Source organism: Lactuca sativa, chromosome 5 (genome assembly GCF_002870075.4).
Source record: "Lactuca sativa cultivar Salinas chromosome 5, Lsat_Salinas_v11, whole genome shotgun sequence".
Classification (NCBI taxonomy): Eukaryota; Viridiplantae; Streptophyta; class Magnoliopsida; order Asterales; family Asteraceae; genus Lactuca; species Lactuca sativa.
In genome coordinates, this window is record NC_056627.2 from 330,458,035 (window position 1) to 330,469,101 (window position 11,067).

Genomic DNA, 11,067 nt, shown 5'->3' on the forward strand with positions numbered 1-11,067 from the left:
AGCGCTTATTCTTTCTAATGATCCCTCACTAGCCAACTCAAAAGATTGTACAACCCCTGAAGACCAGCTAAACACTTCCTGAATCCCTGCAACGCTGATGATCCCAGATGCTTAACCTGATATCTCACTCAAATCTTAAAGTCCAAATGACGGATGCTCCAACCAAAATCTCAGCAACAAACCACCTCCCTCAGCAACTCCAAAACCAATCCAAGCATAATTGCTAAAACCACTAGATCATGCCGATATTATACAACTATCCCGCTGAATCATGCCCATAAACCTTCCACACAATGCCCCCAACTGATTCCGACTACCACTGAGATAACATAGAATAGTCCCAACCTGCTATAAGAGAAACAACCCTTTACAAAAACACTAATGATTCATGGTATGCAAATGGCATATAACATTTATTGAAGATATAACTCAAACATAAGTAGAGAAATAAACCAGAGATACACTTACCCAAACCGATGCAAGATTCCAATCAACAAAATGCAGAGAAAATTGAAAGAAAGCAAAAGATACATACCCACAATCTCGCCTGGAGAAACCCCGAATGCCTCTTTTTGCTGAAGTACCTACGATGAAACTTGGATTGCCCCAACCACTAAGCATTGGTAACTCGCCCTGATATGACCAGGTTGATGACAACCATGACATAAATCTACTTCCACTGTGCCTTCTTGACGGTTGTGACACTTCCACCCGAACCCGCCACACTTAGACCTGTTGCACTCATCCCCATGCACCCCTTCGCCCTTTGTGTAACCACTATGACCCCTCAGGCCTCCGACACCAGCAATGGCAGTGACCAACTACTCAGATCGCCGAGCCAGACTGGAAGTCTACTTCCTCTTTCCCAACAACCCATCTAAACTAATCTTCTGCTCCTAGGTTACCTCAACCACCCCATAAACCGCCTGAGTAACTGAGGCTCGCTCCTCGAACCTGGTGACCACTCTATCAGTGACATGCCCAATGATGTCGGGTAACTCCTCGCGTAGGGCTTGCGAAACTTCCGCGAAAATCCATTCTTGTGGTTGACCCTTCTGAAGACATGGTGCACTATTCAACTCCGATCCCAAATGACAAGAGCTAACAATAGGATCCTCCTGCCTGTAGGTTCCTAGGATTCCACAAGCTTCGGGCTCTATATGAGCCCCCAACTTGTTTCCAGTGTGGGCGCTGAAACGAATCTTGAATGAAGTTTTTGATATGACAAATCAATATTGGTTGGAACCGGTTATGTCGTTTGATCTTCAAAATTCTCAAGACTTGCAACTAGACCTTCCAATTACTCCAAAAGCTTTTAAGTTTCGCAGCTTTGTGAAAGTGTTGAATGCCCCTGTGACAGATAGTGGTGTTGATCACTTACTCTTCTCCTTCTACCTCAAGCATATGAAGCAACAATATGAGACGTGGAGTGCGAGCAAGATTACGGCAGTAAAGGTCACTGGTCCAATCGAAACTGATAGCTTCCCAAATGCGAAGTTTAAGGTTGTGAGAGGTTCGTCCAGTTAGGTCTGCGAATTCACTCTTGCTGATCTGCCATGCCTTAACCCATATGATTGGATCGTGCTTTACTATTATTTGTTGAGGGATGGTCAGAAGTATGAACCTATCATTGCTCACCTCAAACATATGATAATTTCTTACATTTATGAGGCTGGGTAGATGGATGTTGAAATAGATGTTGTGTTGTGAAGGAAACTGAGTATTCTTCCTAATGATAACCCCGATGGTTTTGACAAGATGAATCTTGGGAAGATACATAAGAATGGATGGTGCGTGGCCTTTCAACTGCAGGAACGAAATGATGCAGACTTTCAAAAAATTTGTTTCTTTTTGGACGACAAACGCTTATACACCACTTTGTGTTTTGAATACGTCCTGGACCTCGTCAACAGATACAAGGGCAACGTAAAGGGCAACAAGAAGTGCTTCTCGGGTATGATTCAATAGTATATCTAGGTTCGCATGGTTCTGCTGAACATTATTCTGAAAGTCTTTGATATACAGAAGCGAACTTAGCCTTGATGGACTCTCGCCTTAATTGACACAAAGGGGGAGATTGTTGGGAAATTAGTGTTGCGATATTGTGTTTTATTAAATAGTCAATTTATGTAAACGGGCTTGGGCTTGTCCACCCGTCTTTAATTATTAGGGTTATAGTATTTAAGGTGCATGCATGCACCGTGTTTTTGGAATCTTGGAAATAGTCTTGTAACCTTACACGCCTCTACAGTTGCAATTCTTCATCGAGTTCTTCTGAGGCGTGACTTTGAATCATTAAGCATGTTTTGATCCATTCTTGTGTTCTTGTTTTCTATTACCTATTTGAATCTTTCGATCTTTAGAGATTTTATTTCAAAACTTCTCATATCTCATCTATGTTTTTTACTTTGAAAAAACTGCCCTTTACATTTAATTTTCAAAAATTATCCCATTTTTAGCATTTATCTTTAACTTTTCTTTCAGTAACATCATTATTGAAACATCAAACTTATTTTTTTGTCATTTATGTATTTTACTTTGAAATATCTTACAATTAAAACATTCTACTTTCAAAAACTTTCCATTTTACGTTGATTTTTTTAAAATCATCACATTTTTAGCATTGTACTTTAACTTTTGCTTAGGCACCATATCGCCTTGCACCACCAAAGATGCAGGAGTTGTCCTCTCAGCTTTAGGATTTGTTGGGCAAGAAGTTTATCAGACCGAGCAGTTCACCCTAAGAATTAACGATTTTGTTTGTGAAGAAGAATGATGGGTCCCATCATATGTGCATAGATTATCCTCAGTTGAATAAGCTGACGGTAAAGAATCGTTACCCGCGCCTTAGGATTGATGACCTCTTTGATTATCTACAGGGTGCAACTTGGTTATCCAAGATTGAATTGAGGTCAGGTTACCACCAGATGAGAGTCTGGAAGGAGGATGTGGAGATGAAAGCGTTCTGAACTCGTTATGGTCATTACGAGTTCGTGGTGATTCCGTTTGGGCTCACCAACGCACCTGCAATGTTCATGGATATGATGAATTGGGTATGCATGCCGATGCTCGAACAGTCGGTTATTGTTTTCATTGATGACATTTTGGTCTGATCCAAGACTAAGGAGCAGCATGAGGAGCATCTTAGATTAGGGTACCGAGACAGGAGGGGCTTTATGCCAAGTTAAGGAGCGGGATGATGAGCATCTTAAATTAGGGTATTGAGATAGGAGAGGCTTTATGCCAACTTCTCCAAATGTGAGTTGTAGTTACGAGAGGTCCAGTTTCTAGGACACATTGTCAATTAGAACGAGATTCCGGTCGATCTGGCCAAGATCGTGAAGGAAGTAGTAAGACTTCACGGTGTTCCTTTAACGATTGTATCGGATCGTGATAGTCGTTTCACCTCACGGTTTTGGAGAAATCTACAACAAGAATTTGGTACGAAGTTGTGTTTGAGTACAGCTTACCATCCGCAGACTGATGGTCGGAGTAAAAGAACGATACAAACACTAGAAGATATGCTGAGAGCATGTACCCTGGAGTTCCAAGGGAATTGGGACGAGTACTTACCTCTGGTAGAGTTTTCCTATAACAATAGTTTCCACTCGAGCATCAAGATGGCACCTTATCAAGCTTTGTACGGACAGAAGTGTCATATGCCATCTTGTTGGCTTAAGGCTGGAGAAAAGCAATTTATGGGCCCCGAGATAGTCCATGAGACTGCTGAGAAGCTGAAGGTGATTAGGGAAAGAATGTTAGTAGCTTAGGATCGTCAGAAGAGCTATGCTGACAAGAAAAGACGATCGATGACTTTTGAAATTGGAGATTAAGTTTTGCTTAAAGTCTCACTGTGGAAGGGACTTATAAGATTTGGGAAATGAGGAAATTTGAGTCCAAGGTTTATTGGACCGTTCAAAGTTCTTCATAGGATTGGGAACCAAGCTTACAAGCTCGAATTACCCGAAGACCTATATGGTATTCATAACACTTTTTATGTGTGTTATTTGAGGATGTTTACAGGAGAAGTTCCCGACATAATTCCAATATCAGAGTTAAGAATGGATGAGAATAAGAGGCTAATCGAAGAGCCCGAGGCAATCGTTGACCGTAAGACTAAGAAGTTACAACGCAAGATGGTCGATTTAGTGCTAGTATTTTAGAAACATTCGAATGGGCCGAATCTCACCTGGGAGACAGAGAATGACATGATGAGTCGCTATCCACATATGTTTGTTGATGCATGGTTCCGGGTCGGAATCATCCTAAGGGGAGAGAATTGTAACGCCCGTGTTTCGGGGATAAGCAGTAATATATTATGTAATAGTCTAGGTCAACTATTGTAACTCTTTTTGAAGTAATAAAGATGAATTATTTGAGTAATACGTGAACTATATGAATTTATGTGCTTATTACTTGTTTATAATGAAATAATAAATAAAGGATAAAAATAAGTGTAAAAAATAAAGTTTTAGATAAACCCAATATCGATGAAGAAAGTTGTATTGGTCGTGACAAGGATTTTGGACATATAAAGAATGCCGAAATCCGAGTTATAACGAAGAAGTCATGACTTGTCGAAGTTTCACGACAAAACCGGCACGACGTTGTGTGACGTAAATAGTTAATTTACGATAGAGGACTTTTTTTCCTTATTAATCTAAACCAAAGTTGTAGTATATGTTAAACCGAGAGCGTGCATAAAAAGAACGCCCAAATCTGACTTCGTATGAGGAAGTTATGAATTTTCTAAGATTTGGCTTAGCAGTACACAACCCGAAACTCGAATTTTAGATCGAACAGTTTTTGGCGTACATGACCTAAATGAGAATTGAAGATCTCATTAATAGAAACTCAACGGTAAAAAGACAGACATATTCGGAGTCCGTATGTACAAGTTATGAATTTTATGCGGACATTTAACAGTATAATCTCCTCGTACTGTTAAATTTAAGATCGGTCGAGAATTAGCCGACAGAGTCAAAATGAAAGTTGTAGATCTTATTTTTACCTATGTGTGGATATAAAGAACGTCAAAAACAAAGCTCGTATGTGAAATTTACGGATTTTAGAAGTCAGAAGTGTGCGCGAAAATGGGTGACGTGATACAATCTTGGCCATTGCTTTCTCCCCAAGTCTTGCCACCAGATGGTGACATGTGGCACCAAGTTCAGCCATATTTCACCCTATAAATATAACCTCTCTCACCCTCATTTTCTTCACACCTTTCCCATTCTTTATTCTCTCTACTCTCTCTCTAAACCTCCCACCCCCCCTAAGCCCTAGGGAACTCCCTTAGCGCTAGAAGAAAGCCCCCCAGAATGCTCGACGGCTCCGAGAAGAAGAGATTTTTGGCTCGGGAACGCTGCTCCAAGCGAAGCCCAGTTTTCGAGAAAAACTGTTGTAAGTAAGCTACGCCTACACTATTTTTAATATAGCTTTTAATTAATTATAGTAACGTTATTAGGACCTTATAATAATTATTTAGGCTATTATTACGAGTTATATAAGTGTCATTATAATATTTTTTAACTACTCGTGGTACGGGGAATCTGGTTTAAAGGGCCGCATAGGGTTGTTGGATTTCAGAAGTGCTATATGCCAAAATGGTCATGACCTCCGGTGTTTTATGTCTGGACCTTGTCTGTAAATAGTGGTTGGAAAATGTTGTTTAAACGCTTATATAATAATAATAATAATAATAATAATAATAATAATAATAATAATAATAATAATAATAATAATAATAATAATAATAATAATAGTAATAGTAATAGTAAAAGTAATAGTAATAATAGTAGTAGTAGTAGTAGTAGTAATAATAATAATAATAATAATAATAATAATAATAATAAGACTAATAATTAGTCACGGTAAATATTAGACTAAAATCTAGTGGTAATAATACTAGGTTTCGTCGAAGGAAATTATTTTTAAGAAGTGAAGCACTGTCTGAGTTTGGAATCACCACCTTTTCAGGTGAGTGCATAGTCACTTTCATCTTACACATAAATATGAAGTATTTTATATAAATTACGTGCTATGTGTGCATATTATCTTTATACTTGCTATCTATGCTGGATGAACGATTTTTATACATATTTTAAATGATTTAAATTGTATATGTATTATATATCTACAAAAATGTTGGGGTAAAACATGGGTAGATATGACAACCCTAAATTTCTATCTTGTACAAACCATTCACTTCAATCAAATTCAGACTTGTTTCTGCTAACTTTTAGTACTGTTTAGAGTTTGTTTAAGCATTCTGAGCCTAGTACACCAAAGGAATGAGTAAAAGGAAGTGTCAATTGAAGTTATAAACCATCAAATAAGCCATAAAACCTCAAATGAGGAGTTTACGGCCAAGACCCATGAGTTTACGGCTGTAAACTCATAATGGCCGTAAACTTCATCCTATAAGTATGAACCTTGGCCATTTTTCTTCACTTTTACCAATTCCAAGTCTAGAAATCAGTTTTTCTCTCAACTATCTTCAAGAGTTCTTCATTTTTCTTCAAGAATGTAAGTGATTTACTTACTTTGTGAGATTATACTCCTCTTATCCTTGATAACCCATTGATTCATACCTGGATTTCATCTTTAAGACTAGATCTTCAAAGATTCTCAAGAACATCAAGAACACTTAAGTGTTTTGGGCCGAAAACACCCTCCTTTTGCCTTCAAATCGTAAGTATCTACCTCCTATACTTATTAGTTACTTAGGATGTTTGGATTAAGGCCTTGAAAGCATACTTTTCCAAGAACATGAGGTGTTTACGGCCAAGAGCATCTGCCTTGGCCGTAAACCCTAATTGTTGGTGCATAAGAACCATAACTTCCTCCTAAGGCTTGGACATGAACCTAGAAGCCTTCCTCAATGCTTGAAAGCCCTTTAAAACACCATTTGGCACCTTTCATCATGAGTTTACGGCCATAAAATCATGTAGCCGTAAACTCCCATAGAGCATACCACTTGGCCGTAAACACTAGTGTGTATCCATACACCCCTTAGATGCAACACTTTGTACTTCTAACACTTGAATCTAAGTGTTTTCCATGTCCTAGGGTGTCTTTACTTGAATAATTATTTGTTATAAACACTAATTAGATGCATATATGTGTCATTATATGCTAAATAGGATCTGTGTGTGCTCAAGTCTTCACTTGACACTTAGCATCCTTTACCGATCTTACATTCGCATCACTCACTACAGGTGAGTTCATACCCCTTAATCTATCTTTTAAATGATTTTAAATGCTTTTATGGGGGGAATACAAGTAGAAAACATATTAGTTATATAATCAATCACATGTGATTTATAAACTGTGTTTCAAACAAAGGATTTCATATACTTCAAAATGTGTTTCAAACAAAGGATTTCTTATACTTTAACTGTGTTTCAAACAAATGATTTCTTATACTTTAAACTGTCTTGTCAACCAAACTGCTTTTAAATCGTTTTATAAATTGACATCAAGTCATCAACATTTATTATTAAACTCTTCAAATGTTTTACAAAACTTCTTTTTAAAATTATATATTGTCAAATGCATGTCTATATATGTATAGTTATATAAGTAATGTTTAAAGGACTTAGGACTAATAACTCGCTTTATTTCATTTTCCTTGTTTGGATGTGGCCTGAGAGTATTGGTTATTTTTCCGAATGTCGTTTAAATATTAGTTATATATTATGTATACATATATAGATATAAAAGTACTATCAATCAGTTCAGCACCTTTGGGTAGCAAAGGTATACCTTCATTTATTCAATTACAGAAATCACTAGTAAACTATAATAGGTATAGTTTAGGAGAATATTATCATATACAAATACTAGACAAAGAATACTATAACAGAGAATACTAGACAGAGAATACTATAACAGAGAATACTACACAGAGAATACTAGACATGGAATACTATAACAGAGAATACTACAACAGAGAATACTAGACATGGAATACTATAACAGAGAATACTATATAATAGAGAATACTAGACAGAGAATACTATAACAGAGAATACTACAACAGAGAATATTAGATAGAGAATACTATAACAGAGAATACTATAATAGAGGATACTATAACAGAGAATACTATACAAGAAATACTATACATAGAATACTATTACTATATCAAGTATATTATAACAAGATTTACAGATAACATAATGTGAGATACTACTTCATGACACAGCGACCATTTCGTTGTGTCACATTTTGTAACCAACATCTCCCAGAGGGAGAGCGTGAGTTTGCGTATAAATCTATACTGGATTGACTATCCTACACCTTGTTGTTCGGTACAGTGGGACTTGCAAGTCTACGGGTGCCAAATGTCATTTCTTCTGACGTCTTTCATCATCGTGTTTTAGTCAGTTTCATATTTGCATTTTTAGCTATATTTCTATGTTTGATTTTTATCCTTTATTGGCTAATTAATTGCATATCGTGGACAAAAGATACTTAATATTGTTCAAATTATTTATTCAGTTCTAAAAAGAAGCTCGGAAGCAAAAGGAAGCAGGAGATATGAAAGGAAGCTTGGGAAAGAAAGAAAGAAGAAAAAAGGCTAATTTTGAAGCTACTCGGCGAGTAGGATCATCTACTCGACAAGTCGACAAGAAGATTCGCGAAGCGACACATGGAGTCCTTGCCGTATACGGATTCCTCAAGGGGGGACTCGGCGAGTCAGTTGGCTACTCGACGAGTAGCCCCTGTTTTGAGAAAACTATAAATAAACTTCATAACCCCGAATTGAGGACTCTCTCTGGATCTTTGGTGGAACACTTGGCGATCAAGAAACCCTTGGAGCTCTGGAAAACGATTGAAGAACCCTAATCCTTCATTCTTAAGAGATTAAGGCACTTTAGGTTTAATATTCCACTTTTCTTTTGCATTGAATTATGTTGGGATTATTTGAATTTATCTTTGAGCTTTCACATACTGAATTCATGAACTAATTTCGTTAGTTTCTGTTTGGGGAAACAATTTTGCTCCTATGGTTTAATTTATTTGTTTTTGATTAATTGTTAGTTGGTGATATTGTTAAATTAAGCTTGTTAAAGACCATCATGTATTAACCATAACTGTTTTTTGTTAATTGCTAAGTAATTAAGTTGCATGAACATCTCTTAATAGCTTATCTCATATAATTTATGTGAACATAATACTATATGCCTAGGAATAATGAACATGAAACTAGGATTAATTAGAGAATGGGTAAATTAATGTATGAGCTTGTGTGATACACCATCAACAAGAGGTTAATTGAATCACCAAATTTAATTAGCTAGTTACAAGTCTTATTTAACCTGAATAATTAACCTAGAAAATCTATTAGTTTAATCAACTGGCCATTGCTTGAATTGGTAAGTTTTCTCCGTAATAGTGACTACGAATCTAATCACCAGAGTCGGTAACCAATAACAATTAATCTATCATATTATCATAAAATTGACCATAGGAGTAAAAGAGTTGAACCTAAACAGAAACCCTTTTTGATCATTGAATTAGTTTGTTTTTACGTGTTTTCAGCTTTTCATTTAGTAGTCAAGTTGTAGTTAAGTTTATAGTCTTGCAAAACTAGAGAATCCCCTAATTTATATTACTTGTTTTTAGTTAATTCTAGTTTTTAGTATTAATTTTCCGTTCCCTGAGTTCGATACCCTACTTATTTAGTTTTACCACAATTGATAGGTCCACTTCCTTTGTGTGTCAATTTATAATTAAAAGTAGGATTAAAACTAGTTGAGTAAACACACATCAAGTTTTTGACGCCGTTGCCGGGGAACAGTTCAAAAATTAGCACTAATTTCTAGTTTTATCGATCCTTTGTGTGAGATTTATCTTGCACAAAGTTATTTTTAAGTAATTTAGTTATTAGGTTTAGTTTTAATAGTTTTCTGTTTTAGAATTTTAATTAGAATTTTTTTTTGTTTTTGCCTTGAACTCGCCGAGTGCAGTCGAAGCTACTCGGCGAGTCCGTCGCAGTTTCACACTTTTGTTTTTTATTTACTTTTTGTTCTTTTTACGTGTTTTTCTTACTTTGGTTGCAGTTGTTACATGACTCGAGGATCCAATACGCCTTTAGTCCCTCCACTTGAAGACCCGGAGTCCGCCCTAAAGAAGAATAAAGGAAAAGTCGTTGGAAAATCCGCTTCTTCGAAGAGCTCGCCTTTGAAGAATCTAAAGTCCGTTTTCAGCAAGAAGAAGAGCAGCAAATCAAGAGCATCCAACACCTCTTCCTTGGCAAACGAAGACCCAATCAAGGAAGACACTGTGAACGAGTCTGAAATGGAAGAAAGCGAATTTGGAGAAGACAACGATCTAGAAGGTGACTTTGACAACACCATGGCGAACATTGATGAAGTTCCCATGGGCGAATGGAAGAAGAGGATACGAGATGACACCGGCCCGGGACTTGTGCAACCCGCAATTCCCGCGACTGCCACTTTTGAGCTCAAGGGTCACATACTTGCTCAACTCAAGGAGATCCCCTTTTACGGAAAAGACCACGAAGATGCTTATAAACACTTGGATGAAGTCAATGATGTAGTTGATTACTTTAATGTTCCAAATGTGCCTCGTGAAACCCAACTGCTTCGTATGCTTCCAGTTACATTCAAGGGTGCTACAAAATATTGGCTCAAGTCACTCCCTCCCGGATCCATCACTACATGGGCTAAGATGAAAGAAGAATTCATTGACCAGTTTTGCCCACCTTCTAAAATAGCCAAGTTGAAGAAAGTTATAGCCAACTTTGAACAACAACCCGGAGAGTCCCTTTATGAGGCGTGGGAGAGGTACAAAAGTCTACTAAGGAATTGCCCACACCATGACCTTAATAGCCAACAAGAAGTCTCCATCTTCTATGATGGAGTCAATGTTACAACTCGACAACTCCTTGACTCGCAAGGACCCCTCACAAAGAAGGCACCCCCGATGATCAAGGAATTGATTGAGGAGTTCTCTAACCATTCTAGAGAATATCACAACCCACGAAATGAAGTAAGTATGAGGGTAGTGAACACGGTTAATGATGACATGGAGGCA

The 11,067-nt window shown here is 37.3% G+C and overlaps 1 non-coding gene across 1 annotated transcript; it reads right to left on the reverse strand.

Moving 5' to 3' along the window:
* Positions 1-10,749: 10,749 nt before the first annotated feature.
* LOC111920596 (small nucleolar RNA R71) lies at positions 10,750-10,856 on the reverse strand. Its single transcript, XR_002859940.1, has one exon. It is a non-coding gene; the product is annotated as a small nucleolar RNA R71 (small nucleolar RNA).
* Between the last annotated feature and the right edge of the window lie 211 nt (positions 10,857-11,067).